General features: G+C 65.1%; 1 protein-coding gene, 1 non-coding gene and 2 pseudogenes across 4 annotated transcripts in view; all 4 read left to right on the forward strand.

Moving 5' to 3' along the window:
• Positions 1–12,252, forward strand: part of LOC106869635 (uncharacterized) — a 272,331-nt gene that overhangs the window by 83,570 nt on the left and 176,509 nt on the right. The gene's annotated exons all lie outside the window — the stretch shown is intronic.
• Positions 5,417–8,194, forward strand: LOC149131380 (small subunit ribosomal RNA; annotated as a pseudogene).
• LOC149131381 (5.8S ribosomal RNA) lies at positions 9,320–9,478 on the forward strand. Its single transcript, XR_016238033.1, has one exon. It is a non-coding gene; the product is annotated as a 5.8S ribosomal RNA (ribosomal RNA).
• LOC149131382 (large subunit ribosomal RNA) overlaps positions 9,975–12,252 on the forward strand; it is a 6,123-nt pseudogene continuing 3,845 nt past the window's right edge.

Here is a 12,252-nt window from a genome sequence, read left to right on the forward strand (position 1 = left end):
TCGTTCGCCCGCCGACAGCCGCCTGCCCGCCTGTTCGTGCTGTCACCATCGACCGATCGGTATCCTCCTCTTCCTCGCCTACGCCAAGCACTCCGACCGGAAGGGATGTCCTCGCCTCTCCTTTCTGCTGACGGTCGGACCCGCTTAACCCGCCGCTCGATTGATTCTACACGGCCGGCGCGTCCACGATTCTTCCGCCGACCACCCGCCCGCCGCCTCGTAACGAGCCCCTCGCTCTCGCTGACGCCGTCGTTCAGCGCCCCGCGCCGCGTCAGATTCGCTCGTTCGCCCGCCGACAGCCGCCTGCCCGCCTGTTCGTGCTGTCACCATCGACCGATCGGTATCCTCCTACTCCTCTTCCTCGCCTACGCCAAGCACTCCGACCGGAAGGGATGTCCTCGCCTCTCCTTTCTGCTGACGGTCGGACCCGCTTAACCCGCCGCTCGATTGATTCTACACGGCCGGCATGTCCACGATTCTTCCGCCGACCACCCGCCCGCCGCCTCGTAACGAGCCCCTCGCCCTCGCTGACGCCGTCGTTCCGCGCCCCGCGCCGCGTCAGATTCGCTCGTTCGCCCGCCGACAGCCGCCTGCCCGCCTGTTCGTGCTGTCACCATCGACCGATCGGTATCCTCCCCCTCCTCTTCCTCGCCTACGCCAAGCACTCCGACCGGAAGGGATGTCCTCGCCTCTCCTTTCTGCTGACGGTCGGACCCGCTTAACCCGCCGCTCGATTGATTCTACACGGCCGGCGCGTCCACGATTCTTCCGCCGACCACCCGCCCGCCGCCTCGTAACGAGCCCCTCGCCCTCGCTGACGCCGTCGTTCCGCGCCCCGCGCCGCGTCAGTTTCGCTCGTTCGCCCGCCGACAGCCGCCTGCCCGCCTGTTCGTGCTGTCACCATCGACCGATCGGTATCCTCCTACTCCTCTTCCTCGCCTACGCCAAGCACTCCGACCGGAAGGGATGTCCTCGCCTCTCCTTTCTGCTGACGGTCGGACCCACTTAACCCGCCGCTCGATTGATTCTACACGGCCGGCGCGTCCACGATTCTTCCGCCGACCACCCGCCCGCCGCCTCGTAACGAGCCCCTCGCCCTCGCTGACGCCGTCGTTCCGCGCCCCGCGCCGCGTCAGATTCGCTCGTTCGCCCGCCGACAGCCGCCTGCCCGCCTGTTCGTGCTGTCACCATCGACCGATCGGTATCCTCCTCCTCCTCTTCCTCGCCTACGCCAAGCACTCCGACAGGAAGGGATGTCCTCGCCTCTCCTTTCTGCTGACGGTCGGACCCGCTTAACCCGCCGCTCGATTGATTCTACACGGCCGGCGCGTCCACGATTCTTCCGTCGCCCACCCGCCCGCCGCCTCGTAACGAGCCCCTCGCCCTCGCTGACGCCGTCGTTCCGCGCCCCGCGCCGCGTCAGATTCGCTCGTTCGCCCGCCGACAGCCGCCTGCCCGCCTGTTCGTGCTGTCACCATCGACCGATCGGTATCCTCCTACTCCTCTTCCTCGCCTACGCCAAGCACTCCGACCGGAAGGGATGTCCTCGCCTCTCCTTTCTGCTGACGGTCGGACCCGCTTAACCCGCCGCTCGATTGATTCTACACGGCCGGCGCGTCCACGATTCTTCCGTCGACCACCCGCCCGCCGCCTCGTAACGAGCCCCTCGCCCTCGCTGACGCCGTCGTTCCGCACCCCGCGCCGCGTCAGATTCGCTCGTTCGCCCGCCGACAGCCGCCTGCACGCCTGTTCGTGCTGTCACCATCGACCGATCGGTATCCTCTTCCTCCTCTTCGTCGCCTACGCCAAGCACTCTGACCGGAAGGGATGTCCTCGCCTCTCCTTTCTGCTGACGGTCGGACCCGCTTAACCCGCCGCTCGATTGATTCTACACGGCCGGCGCGTCCACGATTCTTCCGCCGACCACCCGCCCGCCGCCTCGTAACGAGCCCCTCGCCCTCGCTGACGCCGTCGTTCCGCGCCCCGCGCCGCGTCAGTTTCGCTCGTTCCCCCGCCGACACCCGCCTGCCCGCCTGTTCGTGCTGTCACCATCGACCGATCGGTATCCTCCTACTCCTCTTCCTCGCCTACGCCAAGCACTCCGACCGGAAGGGATGTCCTCGCCTCTCCTTTCTGCTGACGGTCGGACCCGCTTAACCCGCCGCTCGATTGATTCTACACGGCCGGCGCGTCCACGATTCTTCCGTCGCCCACCCGCCCGCCGCCTCGTAACGAGCCCCTCGCCCTCGCTGACGCCGTCGTTCCGCGCCCCGCGCCGCGTCAGATTCGCTCGTTCGCCCGCCGACAGCCGCCTGCCCGCCTGTTCGTGCTGTCACCATCGACCGATCGGTATCCTCCTACTCCTCTTCCTCGCCTACGTCAAGCACTCCGACCGGAAGGGATGTCCTCGCCTCTCCTTTCTGCTGACGGTCGGACCCGCTTAACCCGCCGCTCGATTGATTCTACACGGCCGGCGCGTCCACGATTCTTCCGTCGACCACCCGCCCGCCGCCTCGTAACGAGCCCCTCGCCCTCGCTGACGCCGACGTTCCGCGCCCCGCGCCGCGTCAGATTCGCTCGTTCGCCCGCCGACAGCCGCCTGCCCGCCTGTTCGTGCTGTCACCATCGACCGATCGGTATCCTCCACCTCCTCTTCGTCGCCTACGCCAAGCACTCTGACCGGAAGGGATGTCCTCGCCTCTCCTTTCTGCTGACGGTCGGACCCGCTTAACCCGCCGCTCGATTGATTCTACACGGCCGGCGCGTCCACGATTCTTCCGCCGACCACCCGCCCGCCGCCTCGTAACGAGCCCCTCGCCCTCGCTGACGCCGTCGTTCCGCGCCCCGCGCCGCGTCAGTTTCGCTCGTTCGCCCGCCGACAGCCGCCTGCCCGCTTGTTCGTGCTGTCACCATCGACCGATCGGTATCCTCCTCTTCCTCGCCTACGCCAAGCACTCCGACCGGAAGGGATGTCCTCGCCTCTCCTTTCTGCTGACGGTCGGACCCGCTTAACCCGCCGCTCGATTGATTCTACACGGCCGGCGCGTCCACGATTCTTCCGCCGACCACCCGCCCGCCGCCTCGTAACGAGCCCCTCGCTCTCGCTGACGCCGTCGTTCCGCGCCCCGCGCCGCGTCAGATTCGCTCGTTCGCCCGCCGACAGCCGCCTGCCCGCCTGTTCGTGCTGTCACCATCGACCGATCGGTATCCTCCCCCTCCTCTTCCTCGCCTACGCCAAGCACTCCGACCGGAAGGGATGTCCTCGCCTCTCCTTTCTGCTGACGGTCGGACCCGCTTAACCCGCCGCTCGATTGATTCTACACGGCCGGCGCGTCCACGATTCTTCCGTCGCCCACCCGCCCGCCGCCTCGTAACGAGCCCCTCGCCCTCGCTGACGCCGTCGTTCCGCGCCCCGCGCCGCGTCAGATTCGCTCGTTCGCCCGCCGACAGCCGCCTGCCCGCCTGTTCGTGCTGTCACCATCGACCGATCAGTATCCTCCTCCTCCTCTTCGTCGCCTACGCCAAGCACTCTGACCGGAAGGGATGTCCTCGCCTCTCCTTTCTGCTGACGGTCGGACCCGCTTAACCCGCCGCTCGATTGATTCTACACGGCCGGCGCGTCCACGATTCTTCCGCCGACCACCCGCCCGCCGCCTCGTAACGAGCCCCTCGCCCTCGCTGACGCCGTCGTTCCGCGCCCCGCGCCGCGTCAGTTTCGTTCGCCCGCCGACAGCCGCCTGCCCGCCTGTTCGTGCTGTCACCATCGACCGATCGGTATCCTCCTCTTCCTCGCCTACGCCAAGCACTCCGACCGGAAGGGATGTCCTCGCCTCTCCTTTCTGCTGACGGTCGGACCCGCTTAACCCGCCGCTCGATTGATTCTACACGGCCGGCGCGTCCACGATTCTTCCGCCGCCCACCCGCCCGCCGCCTCGTAACGAGCCCCTCGCCCTCGCTGACGCCGTCGTTCCGCGCCCCGCGCCGCGTCAGATTCGCTCGTTCGCCCGCCGACAGCCGCCTGCCTGCCTGTTCGTGCTGTCACCATCGACCGATCGGTATCCTCCTCCTCCTCTTCCTCGCCTACGCCAAGCACTCCGACCGGAAGGGATGTCCTCGCCTCTCCTTTCTGCTGACGGTCGGACCCGCTCAACCCGCCGCTCGATTGATTCTACACGGCCGGCGCGTCCACGATTCTTCCGTCGACCACCCGCCCGCCGCCTCGTAACGAGCCCCTCGCCCTCGCTGACGCCGTCGTTCCGCGCCGCGCGCCGCGTCAGTTTCGCTCGTTCGCCCGCCGACAGCCGCCTGCCCGCCTGTTCGTGCTTTCACCATCGACCGATCGGTATCCTCCTACTCCTCTTCCTCGCCTACGCCAAGCACTCCGACCGGAAGGGATGTCCTCGCCTCTCCTTTCTGCTGACGGTCGGACCCGCTTAACCCGCCGCTCGATTGATTCTACACGGCCGGCGCGTCCACGATTCTTCCGCCGACCACACGCCCGCCGCCTCGTAATGAGCTCCCTCGCCTTCGCTGACGACGTTGTTCCGCGCCCCGCGCCGCGTCAGATTCGCTCGCTCGCTCGCCCCGCCGACAGCCGCCTGCTCGCCTGTTCGTGCTGTCACCATCGACCGATCGGTGTCCTCCTCCTCGCCGACCCGCGGCCTCGTCGACGTCGTCTTCGAGGACCCGGTCAGGTTACGCCGCTGACCTCGTGTCGCGTCGCCACCGGCGTGGCGGACGGGTTAGTTGTCGCTTCCCGATCCGCCACAGGCGACGCGACGTCACCGAAAGAGAGCGGTGCTGTGTTTTCGTCCCGCTAGACCGGGACGGATCAACAACCGTGGCTTCAACTCCGGGTTTCGCGGCGGTGGTGCCCCCCGCAATCTCCTCGCGCTCGCCCATCCCGGCATCGTCGTTGCTTTGGCTCGTTCGGCGGCTGCCGACAACGCCGTTTTCGTCATCGCACACACGCTTTTCGTTGACCGCAGCCCGTGCTGTCGCATCGTTTCGGCTCGCTCGCTTCCCCGCGCGTCGTCCTTCTCGCGCGGCGGCGGCAGCAGCAGCCAGAAACCGCCTCGCTTCTTCAACCCGCACCGGCGCCCGTCCTACCGCAGCGGCCCGGTGTGCGGCAGTCGGATCGCAAACCGTTTCGACTCGGCGAACTCTTTTTCTTCCGTCTGGCGCGCTTTTCCGCTGCTACAGCAGAGCGGCGGATTAGGACGAGTAACGTACGTACGAACGAACGGCTACCGCAGCAGCGGCGGCCGCGATTTTTCAGTCTCCTCCTCCTCTTCGCTTTCGTTTGCTCTCCGCGCGGCGGCGGCGGCGATGGCAGCAGCGGGACTTCCGCCTCGACTTCCGCTCTCAGCCGACCGACGCGACGGTGACGCTACTACAGCGACGACGACGACGACGATACCTGGTTGATCTTGCCAGTAGTCATATGCTTGTCTCAAAGCTTAAGCCATGCAAGTGTAAGTTCATGCCGTAAACGAATGGTGAAACCGCGAATGGCTCAGGAACCGGACCTAATCCTCGGGACCGTATTCCTCACCGCGAGGAGAGTGGATAACTGTGGCAATTCTAGAGCTAATACATGCAACCGAAGGCGCGATCGCAGGTCGCACCCGGGCGTCGGGCCGAAAAACGGCTTCCGGCAGCAGCAGCGGTCTTCGTCGCCGCAGCGCCTCCGCGTGCTCGGCGTCGTCCCAGCCGCTGCCGGTCGTCGCCGGCGCCCGCTCGGCCGGGTTGGTTCCGGGACTGCTCGCCAGTTCCCGCCGCCGCCGGTCGCGACGATACGGTCGGCCTTCCGCATTGGTCGCGGCGCAAATATTAGACTGAGACCGACGCGTACGGGCCGTCGCAGCAGCCGCCGTCGCCGTGCTTCGCACGCGCGCGGGTCTAGGCGTGCGTCGGCTTCACGCCCCTTCGATTTTGGTGACTCTGGATAACTGTCAGTACGATCGCACGGGCTAGTATCGACTAGCCTTCGCGCGACGGGTCCCCCGCGAGTCCGCCCTATCAACTGTCGACGGCCCGGTAAGTGCCGACCGTGGTGGCAACGGGTAACGGGGAATCAGGGTTCGATTCCGGAGAGGGAGCATGCGAAACGGCTACCACATCCAAGGAAGGCAGCAGGCGCGCAAATTACCCACTCCCGGCACGGGGAGGTAGTGACGAAAAATAACGACGCGGGACTCTGTCGAGGCCCCGCGATCGGAATGAGTACACTTCAAATCCGTTAACGAGGATCGACCGGAGGGCAAGTCTGGTGCCAGCAGCCGCGGTAATTCCAGCTCCGGTAGCGTATATTAAAATTGTTGCGTTTGAAAAGCTCGTAGTCGGAATTCGGGTCTCGAAAACGTGCCCCAGCACGTTCGGGGCGACGGCGCCGTCGCGGGCGTGCCTCGCGCGCGTCCGCTTCGGTCGTCCGTTCGCACTCCCGGCCCTATTCGCCGGTGCGTGCGCGGTCGGGCCGCGGAGCTCTGCGCGCATCGTCGCTGCGACGGTCTCTCCGGTAGCCCGTCACCCGCCTCCGTAGCCTCCGCTTCCGTCCTCTCGGTCGGTCGGTCGGCATCGGCACGCGATCGTTCGGCCTCGCCGCCGTCGTCGCTGCTGCCGCCGTCTCCTCCGTCGCTTGCGGCGGTTCGCGGTGTTCGGGGGAAACAAACGGGGGTCGAGCGTCGCCCGGGGCATCGCCGCTCGCACGCGTTTCGGTAGCGCGTCCACCTCCCGGTCGTTTCGGCCCGCACGGTTCCTCCGAGGGTGCTCTTCGCCGAGTGTCCGAGGCGGCCGGTACGTTCACTGTGAAAAAATTAGAGTGCTCAGAGCGAGCCCCGCCGGCTTGCATACGAAAAGCATGGAATGATGGAAAATGGCCTCGTCCGCGCGTCATCCGTCGGTCTCCGTTCACGACGAGGCAATGATCGAAGGGAGCGATCGGGGCCACTCGTATTGCGACGTTAGAGGTGAAATTCTTGGATCGTCGCAAGACGCACTGCAGCGACGGCGTGTGGCAAGCACGTTTTCCTCGATCAAGAGCGAAAGTCGGAGGTTCGAAGACGATCAGATACCGTCGTAGTTCCGACCGTAAACGATGCCGACTGGCGCTCCGCCGGCGTTCGCTTCGATGACCCGGCGGGGAGCCTGCGCGGGAAACCATAGTCGGTTCCGGGGGGAGTATGGTTGCAAAACAGAAACTTAAAGGAATTGACGGAAGGGCACCACCAGGAGTGGAGCCTGCGGCTTAATTTGACTCAACACGGGAAAAGTCACCCGGTCCGGACACCGGTAGGATTGACAGATCGATAGCTCTTTCTCGATTCGGTGGGTGGTGGTGCATGGCCGTTCTTAGTTGGTGGAGCGATCCGTCTGGTTGATTCCGATAACGAACGAGACTCCGGCCTGCTAACTAGCGCGTCGATTAGTGCTTTTCCGGTAGCGAGGCGGCGCCGAAGCCATCGTCGGTAGCTCCGCGCGCGGCCCGGGCTTGCCGTTGCCGCCGCTCTCCTTCGCGTCCGGCGCTGCGGCCGCGTCCGGCAACTGCCTTCTTAGCAGCCTTTCGTGCTCCGCTCCTCGCGGGTTGGTGTGCGGGTTGGTCTGGGATGGCGGTTCGCACGCGGCGTGGTTGCGGCGTCGGTTGCGGAGCGGCGGCGGTGACCCGGTCGGCTCGGCCCGCGTGATCCCGGCGGCGGCACGCCGTCGCGCCCGGGCCAGTCGGTTGGCGAACGCAGCGCTTCTTAGAGGGACGCGCGGCAGAAAGCCGCACGAGGCGGAGCGATAACAGGTCTGTGATGCCCTTAGATGTCCGGGGCCGCACGCGCGCTACACTGGAGGTATCAGCGGGCGCGTCTCCCCCGGCCCGAGAGGGTCGGGAAACCTCTGAACCACCTCCCGTGATAGGGATCGGGGCCTGGAACCAACCCCGTGAACGAGGAATTCCCGGTAGGCGCGGGTCATCAGCCCGCGTCGATCACGTCCCTGCCCTTTGTACACACCGCCCGTCGCTACTACCGATCGAACGGTCCGGTGAGGTCCTCGGATCTGGCCGACGAGTTCGCTTACGCGCGGCGGCGTTCCGCGCCGTCGTCGGCGCGTTCTCTGATGGCCCGGAGAAGACGACCGAACCCGATCGCTTAGAGGAAGTAAATGTCGTAACAAGGTTTCCGTAGGTGAACCTGCGGAAGGATCATTAACGCAGCAGCAGCAGCCCTGCTCCGCTCCTCCGTCTCCTCCTCCTCGCCTTTCCGGCGCCAGCCAGCCGGTTTCGTAAGTCGCGGCCGGGCCCCCTCGCACTCGTCGGCCCTCTAACAGTGCAGCCTCAGCCTCAGCCGAGCAACGAGCAAGTAGAAGCGGCGTCATCAGCGGTGGACGAAGCCCGCAAATCGTTTCCGCTGTCGTTATGCTTCCTTCTCTCTCTGCTGTAGCAGTAGCAGCTACCGACCGCGCAGTTTTCACCCAGCCTGCGTCCGCCCGAATACAGTGCGCTAGGCCGACGGTGCTGCACGCTTTGCGGCTCCACGAACCTCAATATCTCTCTCGCCTCCTCCTCGCCTTTCCGGCGCCATCCAGCCGGTTTCGTAAGCCGCGGCCGGGCCCCCTCGCACTCGTCGGCCCTCTAACAGTGCAGCCTCAGCCTCAGCCGAGCAACGAGCAAGTAGAAGCGGCGTCATCAGCGGTGAACGAAGCCCGCAAATCGTTTCCGCTGTCGTTATGCTTCCTTCTCGTTCTCTCTCTGGCAGCTGCCGACCGCGCAGTTTTCACCCAGCCTGCGTCCGCCCGAATACAGTGCGCTAGGCCGACGGTGCTGCACGCTTTGCGGCTCCACGAACATCAATATCTCTCTCGTCTTCCTTCCTGGCGTCGGCCGGCCAACATCGCCGTCGTCGTCGCCTCCTCCTCGCCTTTCCGGCGCCATCCTGCCGGTTTCGTAAGCCGCGGCCGGGCCCCCTCGCACTCGTCGGCCCTCTAACAGTGCAGCCTCAGCCGAGCAACGAGCAACGAGCAAGTAGAAGCGGCGTCATCAGCGGTGAACGAAGCCCGCAAATCGTTTCCGCTGTCGTTATGCTTCCTTCTCGTTCTCTCTCTGCTGTAGCAGTAGCAGCTGCCGACCGCGCAGTTTTCACCCAGCCTGCGTCCGCCCGAATACAGTGCGCTAGGCCGACGGTGCTGCACGCTTTGCGGCTCCACGAACCTCAATATCTCTCTCGTCTTCCTTCCTTTCCTCGCCCCCGCGTCGGCCAGCAGCAGCAGTACCGGTAGGCGGTCGTCAGTCACTACTACTAGTAGTAGTAGTAGTAGTAGTAGTAGCAAATACCGAAACCCTGGACGGGGGATCACTCGGCTCGTCCGTCGATGAAGAGCGCGGCTATCCGCGTGAACTGATGCGAATTGCAGGACTCAGTGAACATCGACACCTCGAACGCACATTGCGGCCCCGGGATCCCATCGTCCCGGGGCCCCGTCCGGTCGAGAGGCGGTCACGACACGAAAAAGCCGTCCGCCGTTGCAGCAGCAGCAGCGGCGGGGAGTCGGGAGTCGCAGGAAAGGGCGCGCGCCGGGGAAGCGGGCGGGCAGCGTGAACAGCTCGCCTTTCGTTCTCGCTACTGCTTCTGCTTCCGGCACGACTAGCGAGCGCGCGCCGCCGCTCGATCCTCCGTTTCCCGCAATGCCAGACCGTCATCGCTGCGACACCTGCCACGGAGCGGCCGACATGTGCAGTAGCAGCAGGGAACGCACCGTCCGCCGTTCGTGCGCACTCTTCTGCCTGCCACCCTCGCCGTCGTTGCCTCCTCTTATTACTCCGTGGCGGCCGTTGCCGCCGCCGCCGCCGCAGCCGTCTACATCTTCGGTCGGTGTCCGCTCTGTGGATCTCGTTTGCGAGCGTTCGTGCCGGCCGACGAAGACGACGACGACGACGAATCGAATGCGGTTTGCCGCAGCGACGACTTTTTTTTTTTTTTCTAAGCTAATGCTGCCCTCGACTCGGACGAGACTACCCGCCGAACTTAAGCATATCGCTAAGCGGAGGAAAAGAAACCAACCGGGATTCCCTAAGTAACGGCGAGTGAACCGGGAGAAGCCCAACGCCGAATCTCGTCGGCCGCGCCGGTCGTCGAGAGCTGTGGCGCAAGGGTCGTACACGGTCGATCGTTTCGCCCGGCTAGGTTCGGAGTCCCCTCGATCGGGGCTGCCCAGAGCGGGTGCCAGGCCCATTCGGAGCCGGCGGCGATCGGCGGTGTTTCTTTTCGGCCCGAGAGTCGGGTTGCTTGGGAACGCAGCCCAAAGCGGGTGGTAAGCTCCATCCAAGGCTAAATACGGGGACGAGTCCGATAGCCGACAAGTACCGCGAGGGAAAGTTGAAAAGAACTTTGGAGAGAGAGTTCAAGAGACCGTGAAACCGCCCAGGGGTAAACGGGTAGGACCGCTCACCGCGATCGCGAGGGGACTCAGTCCGCTGCCACTTTCACCCCCGCCTCCTAAGGCGCCGTCGTCGCCGACGAACGCGTCGGTGGCGGCCGCTCGTTTCCGCGGGCGGTCGTCTGCCGCCTCGTCGGCGCTCGATTTCCGTGGCGCCGGCATCGGACGCACTTCCCCTCCGATCCGTCGTCGGCTAACCGACGGAGACGGGCTAACGCACCTCGCCCTCAGCACTCACGACGCAGCGAGTCGCGAAAGCGACGCGGCCGCCCGCCTGCTCCTTCTTCTTCTACTACTTCTTCTACTTGCTCCTCGTCTTTGCGCGTGGTGCTACAGCAGCAGGAGCGGTGGTTGTTGGAGGAGTCGGCGGGATCGCCCGAAAAGCCGCCCGCTGCTGCCGGTCAGCGACGAGCATCGGCAACCTACCCGACCCGTCTTGAAACACGGACCGACGAGTCCCAGTCGACTGCGAGTCGTTGGAGCCTTTCACTTTGCGAACTCCGACGGCACAGCGAAAGCGAGAACGTGACACGTCGCCGCTCGGGGGAAGGGAGTTGGGCCGCTGTCGCAGCAGCCGCCGCAGTTGCTGCCGCCGTCGTCTAATCTCGTCGGTTGTTGCAGCATCAGCGGTGGTGGTGGCGGCGGCTCGCTTCTTTTTTTGTAACACGCGGCGTTTCGAAGCATCGTTCCCGGGTCGGGCCCGCGCGTTCGCGCTCGAAAGCGCGCGTCCCCGCTCCGACTCAGGTGTAGCAGGCGGCCGGGGACCCGAAAGATGGCGATCCACGCCCGGTCGGGACGAAGCCAGAGGAAACTCTGGTGTAAGTCCGAAGCGCCTCTGACGTGCAAATCGATCGTCGGAACCGGGTGTAGGGGCGAAAGACCAATCGAGCCGTCTAGTAGCTGGTTCCCTCCGAAGTTTCCCTCAGGATAGCTGGCGCCAGCAGGAGAACGACACGCAATTCCGTCCGGTAAAGCGAACGACTGGAGGCCCCGGGGACGTTGACGGCCTCGATCTACTCTCGAACTCGGAACGGGCGAAACGGGCCGCTACTCCTCTCCCGAACGGAGGCGGCCGTTTACGAATCGTTGGGAATAATGATAATTTTATTATTTTGCGCGTTTCTTGCGACGAATGCACGGTGCCAAGTGGGCCACTTTTGGTAAGCAGAACTGGTGATGTGGGATGAACCGAACGTCCGGCTAAGGTGCCCTACGCTTCGCCCATTAGATCCCCGAAAGGGTGTCGGTCGATATAGACAGCAGGACGGTGGCCACGGAAGTCGGAATCCGCTCAGGAGTGTGTAACAACTTACCTGCCGAATCGACCGGCCCCGAAAATGGATGGCGCTAGAGCGAGCGACCGATGCCGGACCGGCCGGGCGACAGGTTGCGCGATCGCCGGCGAGGCGACTTTCCGATGCCCGGTCGAGTAGGAGGGCGCCGCGGCGTGCATGGAAGCCGCGGGCGCGAGCCCGGGTGAAGCCGACCGCGGGTGCAGATCTCGGTGGTAGTAGCAAATATTCGAACGAGACCTTCGAAGACCGAAGTGGAGAAGGGTTCCGTGCCAACGGCGGTCGAGCACGGGTCAGTCGGTCATAAGAAGCGGGCGAAAGCTTCCACGAAAGGCGCCGGATCCGTCACGAAAGCGGTTGTAGCAAATATAATAGCAGATGCGGCCGGCCTCGCATCGAAAGGGAATCGGGTTAATATTCCCGAACCCGAACTCGGAGAGTGCCCGTCCGGCGGTGGGAACGCAGCGCGCCGCTCCTAGCAGCGCGTTTGTCGTCGAAGCCGGCGGTCGGGCGAAGCAGCGGCAACGCAAGCGAGCCCGGA

The sequence above is a fragment of the Octopus bimaculoides genome, chromosome 22 (genome assembly GCF_046866305.1).
Source record: "Octopus bimaculoides isolate indiv1 chromosome 22, ASM4686630v1, whole genome shotgun sequence".
In the NCBI taxonomy this organism is placed as follows: domain Eukaryota; kingdom Metazoa; phylum Mollusca; class Cephalopoda; order Octopoda; family Octopodidae; genus Octopus; species Octopus bimaculoides.